Source organism: Ornithorhynchus anatinus, chromosome 4 (genome assembly GCF_004115215.2).
Source record: "Ornithorhynchus anatinus isolate Pmale09 chromosome 4, mOrnAna1.pri.v4, whole genome shotgun sequence".
NCBI classification, from domain to species: Eukaryota; Metazoa; Chordata; class Mammalia; order Monotremata; family Ornithorhynchidae; genus Ornithorhynchus; species Ornithorhynchus anatinus.
In genome coordinates, this window is record NC_041731.1 from 59761359 (window position 1) to 59778033 (window position 16675).

General features: G+C 44.5%; 1 protein-coding gene and 1 non-coding gene across 5 annotated transcripts in view; both read left to right on the forward strand.

Annotated features, from left to right (window-relative positions):
* CPQ (carboxypeptidase Q) overlaps positions 1-16675 on the forward strand; it is a 419427-nt gene that overhangs the window by 187585 nt on the left and 215167 nt on the right. The gene's annotated exons all lie outside the window — the stretch shown is intronic.
* Positions 12006-12143, forward strand: LOC114811533. Its single transcript, XR_003759230.1, has one exon. It is a non-coding gene; the product is annotated as a small nucleolar RNA SNORA7 (small nucleolar RNA).

Below are 16675 nucleotides of genomic sequence, written 5' to 3' on the forward strand. Positions count from 1 at the left end.
TGTGCAAAGAGAAGCAGCATGGCCTATTGGATAGAGCACAGGCCTGGGAGTCAGAAGGTTCTGGGTTCTAATCCCAGCACTGCCACTTGTCTGCTCTGGATCCTTGAGCAAGTCAGTTCACTTCTCGGGGCCTTGGTTACCTCATCTGTAAAATGGTGAGTAAGACTGTGAGTCCCATGTGGGACAGGGACTGTGTCCAACCTGATGATCTCCTTTTCTGATCAAACTTTTTTCCCACTTTTTTTATGGTATTTATTAGCACTTACTATGTGCCAGTTCTTAGAAGAGTGCCTGGCACATAGTAAGTGCTAATAAATACCATAAAAAAGTGGGAAAAAAGTTTGATCTGCTGCAGAAAAGGAGATCATTTTTTTTATGGAGGTATTTGAGCTTTTCTGATAGTGTTATTTGAATACAAAGTGGTCATGGTGGTGGTATTATGAATTATGTATGCACTGATCCCTAGGGGATTTTGAGAATTCTATTAGGAAGTAAGGAAAAGAGCAGCAGAATGTTGGGTTTGGTAGGGAAAGGAATAAGACTCAAGGGTGGAATTCTGTTCAGGCTTTCTAGATCAGAGAATAAGGAAAAGCTGAAAAGCATGAAGTAGTAGAACACTACTTTTTTTTTCCTAAGGCCAAATCTATGGTATTTATGAAATAGTTCTATTTTTTTTTGTTTCCCTTAAGAACTAGTCTTTCTCCAATCCCTTTTCTTTGCCTCTCTTCTTCACCTAAGACTTAGAAATAGTGTATCAGTGCCCCTCAGGCTTTCTGTCCTATTATGTACAGCGTGGCTCAGTGGAAAGAGCCTGGGCTTGGGAGCCAGAGGTCATGGGTTCAAATCCCGCCTCTGCCACTTGGCAGCTGTGTGACTGTGGGCAAGTCACTTCACTTCTCTGTGCCTCAGTTCCCTCATCTGTAAAATGGGGATTAACTGTGAGCCTCACATGGGACAACCTGATTACCCCGTTTCTCCCCCAGTGCTTAGAACAGTGCTCTGCACATAGTAAGCGCTTAACAAATACCAACATTATTATTATTATTACTACACATGGCATAGTGGAGAGAGCACCTGGGAGTCAGAAGGTCATGGTTTCTAATTCTGACTCTCACTTATCTGCTGTGGACCTTGGGCAAGTCACTTCACTTCTCTGTGCCTCAGTTACCTCATCTGTAAAATGGGCATTAAGACTGTGAACCCCATGTGGAATAGGGGTTGTATCCAACCCGATTTGCTTGTACCTGTCCCAGTGCTTAGTACAGTGCCGGGCACATAGTAAACACTTAAATACCACAATTATTATTATGATTGTTTGGATTGTTTGTTTTCTTCCTCTCTCTCTCCTCCAAAAACATGCCTTCAACACCAGTTCCTTCTAGAAATTTGCCCCAAGCCAGGCTGTGGTCAGGATAGCTCATAGGGATAGACTATATTTTCTATTCAAAAATTCCTTTTTTTTAAAAAAAAAAAAAAAGCAGAGGATTAAAAACAGAACCAACAGTTCATTTCATAGCAGCCACTAACAGCCTGCTATCATCTGATGGATGTAGTGATCTTCCTTCAGGCATGTGCTTCGCATTTAGCCAAGCCCGTTGGCCATTTCAGCAGAGATCGACTTACTCTAGTTGTGAAATTTTTGGGCTGCTTTTCTGCATCCTCGGCAGATCTTGAGAAGGGGCCCGTTGGATTCCACACTGTGATGGCAGGTTTTTTTGCTTTTTCCAATTAAATGGTATTTGTTAGGCATTTACTATGTGCCAAGCACTCTTCTATGTGCTGGGGTAGATACAGTATGGTAACAGAGAAGTGTGGCCAGTGAGAGAACATGGTTTTAGGAGTCCAAGGACCTGAGTGCTGATCCCATCTCTGCCAATTGCTTGCTGTATGACTATGGGCAAGTCACTTGACTTCCTTGGGTCTCAGTTTCCTGAATTGTAAAATGGGGATTAAATCCTACCTACTCCCTCCTTCTTAAACTGTGCTCATCATGTGGGACAAGGGCTGTGTCCAACTTGTCTGACTTGTATCTACCCCAGTACTTTAAAATAATGTTTCACAAGTAGTAAAAGTTTAAAATATACCATTTAAAAAAATAATAAAACTCAGTCTTTGGTGTAAAGTTGGATAAGTTTATGAATAATTCATTCAATAGTATTTATTGAGCGCTTACTATGTGCAGAGCACTGTACTAAGCGCTTGGGATGAACAAGTCGGCAACAGATAGAGACAGTCCCTGCCGTTTGACGGGCTCACAGTCTAATCGGGGGAGACGGACAGACGAGAACAATGGCACTAAACAGCGTCAAGGGGAAGAACATCTCGTAAAAACCGATGGCAACTAAATAGAATCAAGGCGATGTACAATTCATTAACAAAATAAATAGGGTAACGAAAATATATACAGTCGAGCGGACGAGTACAGTGCTGTGGGGATGGGAAGGGAGAGGTGGAGGAGCAGAGGGAAAAGGGGAAAATGAGGCTTTAGCTGCGGAGAGGTAAAGGGGGGATGGCAGAGGGAGTAGAGGGGGAAGAGGAGCTCAGTCTGGGAAGGCCTCTTGGAGGAGGTGATTTTTAAGTAAGGTTTTGAAGAGGGAAAGAGAATCAGTTTGGCGGAGGTGAGGAGGGAGGGCGTTCCGGGACCGCGGGAGGACGTGACCCGGGGGTCGACGGCGGGATGGGCGAGACCGAGGGACGGCGAGGAGGTGGGCGGCAGAGGAGCGGAGCGTGCGGGGTGGGCGGTAGAAAGAGAGAAGGGAGGAGAGGTAGGAAGGGGCGAGGTGATGGAGAGCCTTGAAGCCTAGAGTGAGGAGTTTTTGTTTGGAGCGGAGGTCGATAGGCAACCACTGGAGTTGTTTATGAATAAGAGGTCTGTAATGAGTTCTAGAGGGAAAGGTTATTACATGGCAGGTCACTCCCTGATGATCAGGATTGCTGTCATGAAGGGAACTGTCACGCGTACCTCTGAAAAGCCCAGGGCCACTATCTAGGACAAGATAGACCTTTGTTCTGACCCGTTATTGTCTCTGCTTATGGGCAAATAATGGTTCCTATTTTACTTTCAGGTTTTGACCCTTGCAACGTTTTGGCAATTTTAAAAATCATGGGACTCATGTAGGGGTAATAAGTAAAGATCCAGATGCTCAGAGAAGCAGCGTGGCCTAGTGGATAGAGCATGGGCCTGGGAGTCAGACTCAGGTTCCAATCCCAACTCTGCCACTTGTCTGCTTTGTGAGCTTAGGCAAATCACTTGTCTTCTCTGGGCTTCAGTTACCTCAACTGTAAAATGACGATTAAGACTCGGAGCCCCATGTGGGACAGGGACTGTGTCCAACCTGATTAGCTTGTAGCTACCCCAGTGTTTAATATAGTGCCTGGCACATAGTAAGGGCTTAAAATACTGCAAATAATAACAAATAATGCTATCTGGGAGATCTCGCCTATTATAAGATGTGTGAGCTAGGGACAAACTTGTACAAGTGCTGATTAAAGTACACTACAAACTTGTTGTTTCTTTTTTTTATTATTCCTCTTCCTCTTTTCCCATGGTTATAAAACTTTGTTATGGTAAACTAACCCCTTGATAGCAAATCCTACTGCTGGCATCTTGTGTTGTTTCAGTGGACACTCCTTATTACTCAATGCTAAATGTTACCATCTGTTCCTTAATTATAAATATGACAGAAATTTCAGGATCGCATCGGTATTAATGGAAGTAAAACCGACTTAGTCTGTGCATATGCTGCAGTCAGCCACATCCCTCGCTGTACTTGTATTTTATTTAGTTTATATTTTGATAAGGTTACCACTGGAGAATATTACTAGAAAAAAGAGTTGTTGTTTTTCAGGGGAGGATCGCTTTCTTTTTTTTCCCCCTTGGCTGAACAGTCGGGAATAGCGTGGGCAGCTGTTTCTCACAGTTTGGGGAAAGACCCTTCAGTGGCAAACATGGCCAGCCCTGCTCCAGCTCGCCTAGTGCTTCCCCGAAATGGTGTCAAGTGGTGACGGGGGTGAGCCTCCTCTAGGCCAACATGGTGAATAATCACTAAAATACTCTTGTACCCTGGCCCCACCCCTTCCACTTCCTCCCGAAAATGTTGGTGGAGGGCCCAGAGGGGCAGGGGCTGGAGCTGAAGGAAAGGCCAAACGTTTATTACCGCTGAGCATCCAGACTGGATTTTTACCAGGACTCTTTGTTCTCATTTTTTTGCCCTGCTGCTCCTTGTATTTTGGGATTTCTCTTCCATCCTCCAGTAAGGTGGCTTTGTTGCACGTTTCGACTTGGTAATGATAATTGTGGTATTTGTTAAGCGCTTACTATGTGCCAAGCACTGTACTAAGGGCTGAAGTGGATACAAGCAAATTGGGTTGGACACAGTCCCTGATCCACTTAGGGCTCACAGTTTCAATCCTCATTTTAGAGATGAGGTAACAGAGGCACGGAGAAGTGCAGTGACTAGCCCAAGGTCACACAGCAGACAAGTGGCGGAGCTGGGATTAGAAATTATGCCTTAATAGGTTGATGGTAATTATGACATTGTACTAAGCACTGGTAATCAGGTGTCATAGAGTGCTCACGACCTAGACTGTAAGCTCGTTGTGGGGAGGGAATACATCTGTTTATTGTATTGTACTCTTCCAAGTGCTTAGTACAGTGCTCTGCACATAGTAAGTGCTCAATAAATATGATTGAATCGCCCTTTTACGGTTGAGGAAACTGAGGCACAAAAGTTGTGACTTGCCCAAGGACACAGCTCATTATGGGCAGGGAACATGTCTGCTAATTCTGTTGTACTGTACTCTCCCAAGTGCTTCATACACTGCTTGGCGCATGGTGTTCAGTAAATACCTGTGATTGACACATGGCAGACAAGCAGAAGAACGGGATGAGAGTTTAGGCCCTCTGACTCTCAGGCCTGTGCTCTTTCCACTAGGCATCACTGCTTCTTTTGAGAGGGAGAAGTTGCAACAAATGGCGAAGGTGAGCTCGAGGTGTGATCTTTGGGTTTCAGTAATATAGGCTCTTCCTGAGAACCCGATTAGACTGTAAGCCCGTCAAGGGCAGGGACTGTCTCTATCTGTTACCGATTTGTATATTCCAAGTGCTTAGTACAGTGCTCTGCACATAGTAAGCGCTCAATAAATACTATTGAATGAATGACTGAACCCAAGAAGTTACCAAACTTAGTAAAAATGAGGGAAAGTCCCTTCCAACTCTGGGAATTTAGCCTTGCCCACAGACAACGTGGAGCGAGTGGAGGAAATTCACAGTGGATGGTGCGGTCGCTTTCCTGTATTTTCTGATGAGGGCTGGTATTACTGGACTTGTTTTGTTTGGGTCCCTGAGGTAACACAGTTGAGATTACCAGCAGATGGTACAGGAAGAGAGAAAATCAGGCGTGAAGAGTGTGTGCCCTAGCCTGCTGCCATCTTTGCTCTCACAGCCAGGAAACTTCTTAATTTGGTCTCCCCTTCTTCCTAGGAATTAAAAACAAAGATCAATCCATTCTATAGTTGCAACTCCTCCATTTATTTTAATGACTGATCAGCTAGATGAAAGACATGACTTTAACAATCTGTGTTCTTACACCCACAAGGAAGTCGTTTCCCCTGGTGTGAAGAAGTTGTTGCCTTTCAGAATGTTTTCGGTACTGGTCCTTGTAACGTGATCGTTAATAAGGAAAGCCTCTGACTGGTTGGTTGCCCTAGATATGAGTGTGGAAATTCACTCTGAGGTGCCACTTTGCTAGTTCTCCAAGGGGAGTGTGTTGTTTGCTTTTATTAAACCTCATATGAGAAAAATTCCATGTTCATACAATCATGATTTTGGGGAAATAAAAATGTGAAACCTTGTTTCAAGATTAAGCTATTTGAAGGGCAGGAGGCTCTCAAAGTGAGCAGATTTTTATTTTTTCCACATGTCTGTTAACGTGTTGCCAAATTTTAGACTATGAATTATTTTTTACAATTTTTAGGAATAAAGCTCAGGTAAAGGAATGTATAATTCTCCTTCAGTTACTTGAGAGAAGTCATGAAACCTGATTATAGCACTTGGAGAGTAAAGGGGAATAAACTATTTAGGGGTAATAACCCACTGTATGTATATCTTGAGTTAAAAATCATTAAAACACTCCCACAGGCCAAGTCCCTCTCAGCCCTCCCAGAATTCTTTTACACACAGTCCCTCACTCCCAAAGGTGATCATGTTGCGTGAGGGGTAGCAGGAGAATAAAACTGACAAAGATGGGGCTCAGGGTATAAAGATGAGATAGTGTTTCCACAAAGAAACTAGAATTCCTTAGTATTGTTTTTCCCTCCTCCCTCAATCCCACAAAGGGAAAGAGCCCAGCCAGGGAGCTGGGAAGCCTAATGTGGGTTTCACAGCTGACAGACTACTGTTCTTCCCCTCTTCAAAGCTCCCTGAAATCACTTCTCCTCTAGGAGGCCTTCCCTGATTCATCTTCTTGCCCGATTTCCCTCTCTAATGCCACGTCAGCACAGCCGGGTCACCTTTGGGGTACTTGATCAATCAGTGATATTTGAGGGCTTACTGTGGACAGAACAGTGTAATGATAATAATTAAGGTAGTTGTTCAATCCTTACTATGTGGCAAGTACTGTTCTAAGCACTGGGGTAGATACAAATTTATCAGGTTGGACACGGTCCCTGTCCCACATGAGCCTCACGGTCTTAATCCCCATTTTGCAGGTGAGGTAACTGAGGCACCGAGTGCTTTGTACACAGTAAGCGCTTAATAAATACGATTGAATGAATGATTTGCCCAAGGTCACTCGGCAAACACATGGTGGAGCCTGGATTAGAACACAGTTTGCTAAGTGTTTGGAAGAATAATTGCAATAGAGTTGGTCGATACAGTCCCTGCCCTCAATGAACTTACAGTGAAATCTTCTACTCACTTCCTCTTGGTACTTAGGGACATTTCTTTAAACTCTGCTACATCTCCCTACCTGTAATTTATTTTACTGTCCATCTCCTCAAGGACAGTGATCATCCCTAAAGTCTGCCCCTTCTTCTCCATCCTCTACTCCGTTGGTACAATCACTCATCCTCCCTGCCTGGATTACTGCATCAGCCTCCTTTCTGACCTCCCACTGTCATTTTACAGATGAGGTAACTGAGGCTCAGAGAAGGGAAGTGACTTGTCCACGGTCACGTAGCAGACAAGTAGCAGAGGCAGGATTAGAATCCACTACCTCTGCCTCTTAATGGGTTCCTTGTGGGCCTCTCTCAAAACCTGCAGCCAAGTGCCTCTTGCTGATCAAGTATGATGAAGGCTGAACAAAAGCTCTTCTCCATTCATCCGTGTGTGATGCAGAGAAGTCCTCAAATAAAGCTTGTCAAAGAAGAACTGAAAAGAGGAATTAAATCTTTCACCCACTCAGGTTTGCTGAGCACTGCAGGCTGTTCATTGACTAATACTGTCCCATTTGGTCTTTCAAGTACGTATCTAGTGATGAATCTAAAGGCATTCTTCCTTTTTAGAGATATTAATTAAACCTCAGCCTGAATATGCTGCCTATACCGGAAAGATGATATTACACTCGCGGGGAAGGTCTTTGAGTCTTATCTTTCTCACTTTTTCAATTTCTCAAATACTTAGCATTTACGTCTGTAGCTACTCAGCTGCAAACCACCACCACTCTCTCACCCACCTTTTTTTTTGGGGGGGGGGGGGTAATTGTTAGGTGCTTACTATGTGCCATGCACTGTGTGGGCTAATCAAAAATAAGGTTGGGTTGTATACAATCCATGTCCCAAGTGGGGTTCACAATTTTAATCCTCAATTTGCAGCTGAGGTAACTGAGGCACAGAGAAGTGAAGTGACTTGCCCAGGGTCGCACAGCTGACAAAAGGTGGAAGGGGGATTAGAATCCATGTCCTCTGACTATCAGATCTGAGGTCTTTCCACTAGGCCATTTTCCCATCTTCAAAGTCCGACTAAAATCACACTTCCTCCAGGAAGCCTTCCCGACCAGCCTGTCATTTTCCCACCTCTTTCCCCTGACTTCTGCAATGTCTAGTCATTTACACCACAGCACTTATGTGTCTAATCTTATATACTGATGCCTGCCTTACCTGTAATTTATTTTAACATTAAAATATGTTAACATAATAATTAACATATTAAACATTTTAAAATTAGATTGCAAGATTCCTGTGGGCAGGGAGCGTGACTACCAATTCCAGAGGACTTCACAAGTGCTTAGTGGAGTGCTTAGTGCACAGTAATTGCTCAATAAAAGCCATTCACCGTAGCGGTGACACTTACATTTTGACACTTTTATTGGCGGATATGTTTCCGCTTTCTCCTTCTCCTCTAGATTGCAACAGGCTTTAAGGCTGTTGCCTTGTTTCCTCTTGCCCTTAGTAAAGGGCTGAGATCTAGAGAGTTCTAGAGTGGGTGACAGTCATGATTCGCGTTGCTTTTTTTGAGCAGAGATCAGGGAAGATCAGGATGTAGAAAAAAAAAAGATTTCACTACAGTGATTGGCATTGCTGTGGCAAAGGGCAATCTTTCTGTGCACACGGAGAAGAATAAATTCCTGGACATACCAGTCTTTTCAACCAAATTCCCGTATCTGGATAGGGTCTCCTATTTAGTGTCATCTTTAGGTGTGCAGGACAGATATCGCTGAAGAAACATGTCTAAATGTATAATAATAATGATGTTGGTATTTGTTAAGCACTAACTATGTGCAGACCACTGTTCTAAATGCTGGGGTAGATACAGGGTAATCAGGTTGTCCCATGTGAGGCCTACAGTCTTAATCCCCATTTTACAGTTGAGAGAACCGAGGCCCAGAGAAGTGAAGTGACTTGCCCGCAGTCACACAGCTGACGCGTGGCGGAGCCGGGATTGGAACCCATGACCTCTGATTCCCAAGCCCGTGCTCTTTCCACTGAGCCACGCTGCTTCTCTGAGCCATGCTGCTTCTCTCTAATTTATCTGTATTAATGTCTGTCGCCCCCTCTAGAGTGTGAGCTAGTTGTGGGTAGGAATGTATCAGTTTGTTGCTATAATGTACTCTTCCAAGTGCTTAGTACAGTGTTTCGCACACAGTAAGCGCTCAATAAATACAATTGAATGAATGAATAAGTGTGCTCAACCCTGGGAGACCTGGATGGGGCCTGATGTCCACTGGGGTGAATAAAGGGGCTTTCTTCAGCCTGGTCTAATCCATTCTTTATCCCCACTTGCACCCTGGGCCTCATGGATTCTCCTAACTCGAAATGGAAAATAACCAGAGTATCTTTCATGCCTTATGTGGTAATTGCCCTAATCCGGGAGGTTCTCGGAAGTACTTCGTCTTTTCTTTCTGCGGAGTCTTTTACCATTACCAGGGACTCTTGACGTCAGATGGATCGTCTGAGGCTGCACAGGTTTGCTGCCAATTTCGATGGGAGGAGCAGAACTTTAAAATATCTTTAAATCAAAATTGAGGATAAAATGCAGGGGTTTAGTTAGAATGATGGGTCAGAAATAGGGGTAAAATAGAGACTTCTTTCCTGAAATTAAGGGAACCTTCCTTACAGAATTCGAGTGCCTGAGTCCCGCTAACGGAAAAGGGTGTTTGGGAAGCCCGGACACTGTGTAAGAGACCGTCTGTATGAATCATCTCTTGTACTCCAAGAATCATTAGTTTCTCCATTTAGCTGTTAATGTTGTGAGTCCACCAGTGAAAATGAACGTGTTCTTTGGGTAATGGACTTGTCTTCTCAACAAATGTAATATGTCATTCTTCTGCAACTCTGCACTTGAACATTAGGATTCTTCTGATCCTTCCATTTCCCACTGTCTGATTCCTCTCCACAGTTTCTCTCTCACCTAAGCAAGTTTTTAGGGCTGGAAGTTTGGGTTCTCTTAGCAACACTGCTCTACCTGGATGTACTCCCAGTATTGAAAAACATGTTTTCGTTGCATGACTTGGGCATGGCATGAATGAAGAATTAGAAGCCGTTCTTCCCACTACAGGAGTCTTTGCTGGTATAACATGTTTTATAAGCTGGTGCAAGTGGATTCTATGTGGAAAGAAATTTTTACCCATGTGCTTGGTGTTGGTTCCAGCAACCTAATCTGCTATTGTACCATGATTTTGCCACACCACGAGACTCTCCAAGAACATAGCCACCGTATTATAAGTGTAGTCCCTTTTTTGGAGACTGGGTAGGATAGAGGTTGGAGGAGGTGGAAAAGCCAATTTTAGCTGAATGGTAGAAAAATGGATTTAGTGATTTTGTCAGTTAATCATCCTATAATGGTGGTATTTAAGCGCTTACTATGTGCCAAGCACTGTTCTAAGCACTGGGGTAGATACAAGGTAATCAGGTCGTCCCACAGGGGGCTCACAGTCTTTATCCCCATTTTACAGATGAGGGAATTGAGGCCCAGAGAAGCGACTTGCTCAAGGTCATCACACAGCAAAGTGGCAGAGCCGGGATTCGAACTCACTACCTCTGACTCCCAAGCCCATGCTCTTTCCACTGAGCCACTCTGCTTCTCTAAGTGCTTAGCGTGGTCAGAGCGCTATACTAAGCGCTTGGGGAGTACAATATAGCAATATAAAAGAAACATTCCCTGCCCCCCAATAAACTTACAATCTAGAGGGGGAGGCAGATGTAAATATAAAGAAATTATGGGTGTGTACATAAAATAAGCACTACCATCAAACTCTGTTACTGACAAACTCTGCCATCTGGGGTTTTGTTCTATTACAATGCTGTAGAAAGAAAGGCAAGGACAAATCTTGGACTCATTGTCTGACCTTAAAGGCCTCAAAGCATCTGGATAATTGCCTCACTTAGAACAGCTGGAACCCTTTGAGTCAGTGTACAGTAAAGAGCTCCGTATAGAAATGATCTCCAGAGGTACTAATCTAGATAGAAGCCAGTTGGTCCCTAGAGTGGCTACTGCTTCCCTTTCTTAGGTTGTTCCTGAGGGGATAAGAAGAGATTTCCCTCCTGTCTCTCTACGTCTTATCCTCATCCATGTTCCAAGGAAGCTTTAAGAGACGCAACGTCTGCAGTTGCCAGATTGTGGTTGACTACTGTAAATTTCTGCCGGGTGACGGAGTGGAAGAAAACAGCACACTGACCATCCGCCGTATGCGATTGTTCGCACGTGCTATGCCCTGGGGAATCAATTTCTTATAATGTTTTCTCGCTAGCATTTCGCTGGGCACCATGTTGTCAAATGGAATGACAACAGTTCAACTGGATATCGGCGTTTGAACACTTTTGGAGGAATAGCTCACCCTCTAGACGGTAACCTCATTATGGACAGGGAATGTGTCTGCCATTTCTGTTGTACTTGGCCAAACACTTCGGTGGTGTGCACATAGTAATCACTTAATAAATAGCACTGATTGATTTAATACTGAGTTGCCATTAGCCCTTGACTTGTATCTCTGTATGTTTTTTGTAGGGGTCTGGGAGAGGAGGGGAACAGCTGAAAGACCAGCAATGGTGGATTGGTTCAGTCTTGAACCGATCCAAGTGGATCTTGGTGGTTGAACATTTTTGGAGGAATACTGATGTGCTATTAGTCCTAGACTTGTATTCCCTGTAGGTCCCTTTGTAGGGGCCTGGGAGCCAAGGGTGACATTTGAAAGACGTGCACTAGAGGACTGAAAGAACATTTACAGGAGCATCATGAACTTCGAGGTAGCATTTTTAAAATATTTTAAGTGCTTACTATGCGCCGAACCCTTTACTAATAGCTGGGGTTGATACCTGTTTCTCGGGTTGGACATAATCCATGTCCCATATGGGGCTCGCAGTCTTACCCTCCATTTTACATGTGAGTTAACTGAGGCACAGAGAAGGTAAGTGACTTGCCCAAGGATGCACAGCAGTCAAGTGGTGGAGGCAGAACTAGAAGCCAGGTCTTTCTGACTTTCAGGCCCATGCTCTTAAATAAACAATACTCTTTATGTTAGAGGACCAACAATTATAATAAGCGATTAGGTTGCCCTAATCCTCCTTTACCCCTCTCAGGGTTGCAGCTGGAGAGTTTCCTGAACTCTACAAGTCTCAGCTACAGGAGGGAGAGTCAAGCAGATGCCTGTCCATTCCATTCCTGGCTTGGCCAATGGCTAGTGAGTGGAAGGCAATCTGCTACAAGTCAAAACTCACTCGTGCTGGGCAGCAGCGACACTGGGAGAGAGTCAAGGGCGGTGATTTGAGTTTAGCACATGGAAGGCGGCAATGGCGAACCACTTCCGTATTTTTACCAAGATAACTCTCTGGATCCACTACCAGAACGACTGCGGATGGAGAATGGGGCGTTCTTGGAGAGATGTGTCCGTGGTGTCGCTATGGGTCAGAAGCGACTCTATGGCATAAGACAGTCCTCCCTTAATGAAGGAAATGTGATCAGGGCTTACTTGAAGGAGCTTGGACTGATATCAAGTAATAGTAATTCCAGTTGTGGAATTTAAATGCTACTATGTGCTAAGCTCTGGGGTACATAGAAGAAACAGCTTCTGTCTTACATGCTGCTCCCAATCTACTAGGTTGGGAACATAGGGGTTTATTTCCCATTGTACAGATGAGGAAACAGGCACAGAGAAACTGTGTCTTGCCCAGGGTCAAAAAGGAGAAAAGTGCCGGGATTAGAATCAATCAATGGTATTCATTCAATCATATCTGAGCACTTATTGTGTGCAGAGCACTGTACTAAGCACTTATTGAGTGTTACTATATGCCGAACACTGAAGTGTGCACTTGGGAGAGTACAATATAACAGAGTTTGAGGACATGTTCATAACAGATTTACCGTCTAGAGGGTGAGAGAGACCCTGTGACATTTACGGATAGGTACCTGAGTGTTGTGGAGCTGAGGGTGAGAAAAACCCAGTTGGCCTTGTAGAACCCACTTGTCCTTTTAGGAAAGCCCGGAATTAGATTCTGCTAAACATTGAGTCCCACTCCCAGTATTAATTTACTCTTTCTCTTCCCTCCTCATATGTTCTCTGAAGAAGATTGACATTGAGAAGCATTGTGGTTTAGTGAATACAGCATGGGTCTGGGAGTCAGGATCAGGGTTCTAATTCCGGCTCCGCCATATGTCTGCTGCGTGACCTTGGGCAAGTCACTTCACTTCTCTGTGCTTCAGTTACCTCAGCTGTAAAAATGGGCATAAGAATATGAGCCCCATTTGGGACAGTGACTGTGTCCAACCTGATTAACTTGTATCTACCTGAGCACTTAGAACAGTGCTTGGCACATAATAAGTGTTTAACAAGTACGGTGATGATAATATCTCTCATTGAATCCTGAGAATGCAGTTGCAGATTTAGAGATGCAAGGAGGAGATATGTTTTCCTTGGGCAAGTAACATGTCTACAGATTCTGTTACATCATACTCTGTTACAGTAAGCGGTCAATGAACACGATTGATGGTTTAAACAATAGGGGCTCAAGAAATACGATCTATTGATTGAACCATCAATCATTCGAACATATTTATTGAGCGCTTACTGCGTGCAGATCACTGAACTAAGAATTCGGCTGCATTCCCCGCTCTTTGACCCAGTACCGGCTTGTCTTCTGGTATCCTGATCGACCAATCATTGAAAAGTATTTATTGAGCACCTACCGTAGGCAAAGCACTCTCGTGGCGCAGTGGAAAGAGCCCGGGCTTGGGAGTCAGAGGTCTTGGGTTCGAATTCCGACTCTGCCCCTTGTCAGCTGTGTGACTGTGGGCGAGTCACTTCACTTCTCTGTGCCTCAGTTCCCTCATCTGTAAAATGGGGATGAAGACTGTGAGCCTCACGTGGGACAACCTCATTCTCCTGTATCTACCCTCAGCGCTTAGAACAGTGCTCTGCACATAGTAAGCGCTTAACAAATACCAACATTATTATTATTATTAATAAGAACTTGGGAGAGTATAACAGAACAATATAACAAACAGGTTCCTTGCCCGCAGGGAGCTTACGGTCTGGGAAGGGGGGGTAGACATTACTATGAATAAAAGAAGGATATGTAATTAAGTGCTGTGGGGCTGAGGGAGGGATGAGTAAAGTGTGCAAATCCGTGCATGAAGGTGACACAGAAGGGAATAGGAGAAGAGAAAATGAGAGCTTAATCAGGGAAGGCCTCTTGGAGGAAATAGGCTTTCAATAAGGCTCTGAAGGTGGGGAGAATGATCTTTTGTCAGATATGAAGAGGGATGGCTTTCCAGGCCAGAAGCAGGTCATGGTACGATGAGTGGGTTGGCATTAGAGGAGAAAGGTGTGCAGGATGAGTTACAGTAGGAAATCGGGGAGGTAAGATAGGAGGGGGCAAGGGGATTGAGTGCTTTAAAGCTGATAATAAGGAGTTTCTGTTTGCAGAGGTGGATGGAGGTTCTTGAGGCATGGAGAAACATGGACTGAATGGTTCTGTAGAAGAGCATTCGGGGCAGCAGAGTGAAATATGGACTGGAGTGTAGAGAGACAGGAGGAAGGGAGGTCAGAATGGAGGCTGATGCAGTAATCAAGACAGGGTAGGATAAATGCTTGGATTAATGTAGTAGCAGTTTGGATGGAGAAGAAAGGGAGGAGTTTAGCGATGCCGTGAAGGTTGAACCCACGCGATTCGGTGACAGATTGAATATGTGGGTTGAACGAGAGGGATGAGTCAAGGCTAACACCAAGGTTACGGCTTGCGAGACAGGGAGGATGGTGGTGCCGACAACGGTGATGGGAAAGTCAGGGGGAGAACAGGGTTTGGACAGGAAGATAAGGAGTTCTGTTTTGGACATGATTCCCATTTACACTGTGTTTTCATAGGGGAAGAAAGCTGGATTTTGGGAAATGGAAAACCACTCTGTTAACTTTCAGTTGTGATTTTTTTTTTTTTTAAATGAGGTTTATCCCTTCAGGGGTTTTTTTTGTTGTTGTTTCTGGGTGTGATATGTTAACTACATTTTTTCTGGCCTTCCGATCCGAAAGATGTTTCTTGAGTTCGGTCAGGGTTGAAATTGATCCACAGTCCTCCTATATTTATAAAACAGTAACTACGACAACCCCTCCTTCCTTGAAATTCTAACCGGACCAAACCGCTAAACGTTTCCCCAACCCTCAGTTTAACAAGATGACATAATTGGAGGGTTTGAACAAAACTGGCTGATAATCAGAATGATTTGTGCAAATTCAGCCTGTTAAGCTGTTTATTCAGCAACATGTGATGGGGTAGGAGGTATATCACGGCAAGGATTTAACCCCTAACTCGTTTCTCCGTTCCTTTCGGGATGGGACAGGGCTGGCGAATCCTGTGAATCCACCTGGATGCCCCACTGGGACTGGTAACCACTGAGTGGGAGAGTGGAACTGTAGTTTGGATCGGTGGTATTTACTGAGCGCTTACTGTGTGCAGAGTGCTATTCTAGGCGCTTGGCAGAGAACAGTATAACAGAATTAGCAGACAACTTCCCTGCCCACACTACCCCTACAGTCTAGGGTTCCAGGCTTGGATTATTCAGTGAGCTTGGGTTATTGGCACACAGGCATCTAAATCTACTTAGTTTGAAATGTTCAGACTTCCTAACCTGTCTCAGTGAAATTCTGATTTTTCTCTTTGAACCCCTGCTTGCCGTTCCCAAGCACACCTCTCCATCCTCCTCTCTGAGAAGTAGCATGGTCTACTGGAAGGAGCGTAGCCTAGGGAATCAGAGGACCTGAACTGAACTAAGCACAATAAAACACTCAAAAGAAGCAGTGTGGTCTAGTAGATGGAGCACAGCCCTGGGAGTCAAAAGGACCTGGGTTCTAATCCTTGCTCCACCACCTCTCTGCTATGTGACCTTGGGCAAGTCACTTCATTTTCTGTGCCTCAGTTCCCTCATCTGTAAAATGGGGATTAAGACTGGGAGCCCCAGGTGGGACAGGGGCTGTGTCCAACCCGATCTGCTGGTTTCTACCCCAGCGCTTAGAACAGTATCCAGCACATAGTAAAGGTTTAACAAATACCACAGTTTTCATTATTAAAACACCAGTATTTTGGCCTCTACCAGGTTAGTTGGGAGGTTGGCTTTGCCTTCCCGCGCCCTGGCCTCTGCTGCCATGTACAGGAGAGGCCTAGCAATAATAATACTGGTATTCGTTAAGCACTTACTATATGTCAAGCAGGGGGGAAGATGCCAGGTAATCAGGTCAGACCCAGTCCCTGCCCCACACAGAACTGACAGTCTAAGTAGGAGGGAGAACAGGTCCTGAATCCCCATTTTACAGATGCGGTAACTGAAGCATAGAGAAGTTCAGTGACTTACCCACGGTGACACAGCAGGCGCATGATGGAGCCAGGATTAGAACCCATGTCCTTTTGACCCCCAGGCCTGTGCCCTACTAGTCCACATTGCTTCTTTTGAGTGTTTTACTGTACTTTCCAAAGTGCTTAGTTCAGGGCTTTGGACACAGCAAGCCCCCCAATAAATACGATTGAATGAATGAGTGTTGCAATTGAGTTTTCCTGGACAAACATATACTGTATTCTGGGTTTAGGGAACAGTACCACGTTTGAATTTGGAATAGTTCATTTCCTGAATATATAACCATTTTTTTTTTTCCCAGCAGATTTATGTAGGCAAAAATATATACTGGAACAGAGAGCAGCACTACCGATTCCCTGTTCTGGCATTAATCATGCCCCTTTGATTTATTATGTATCATTT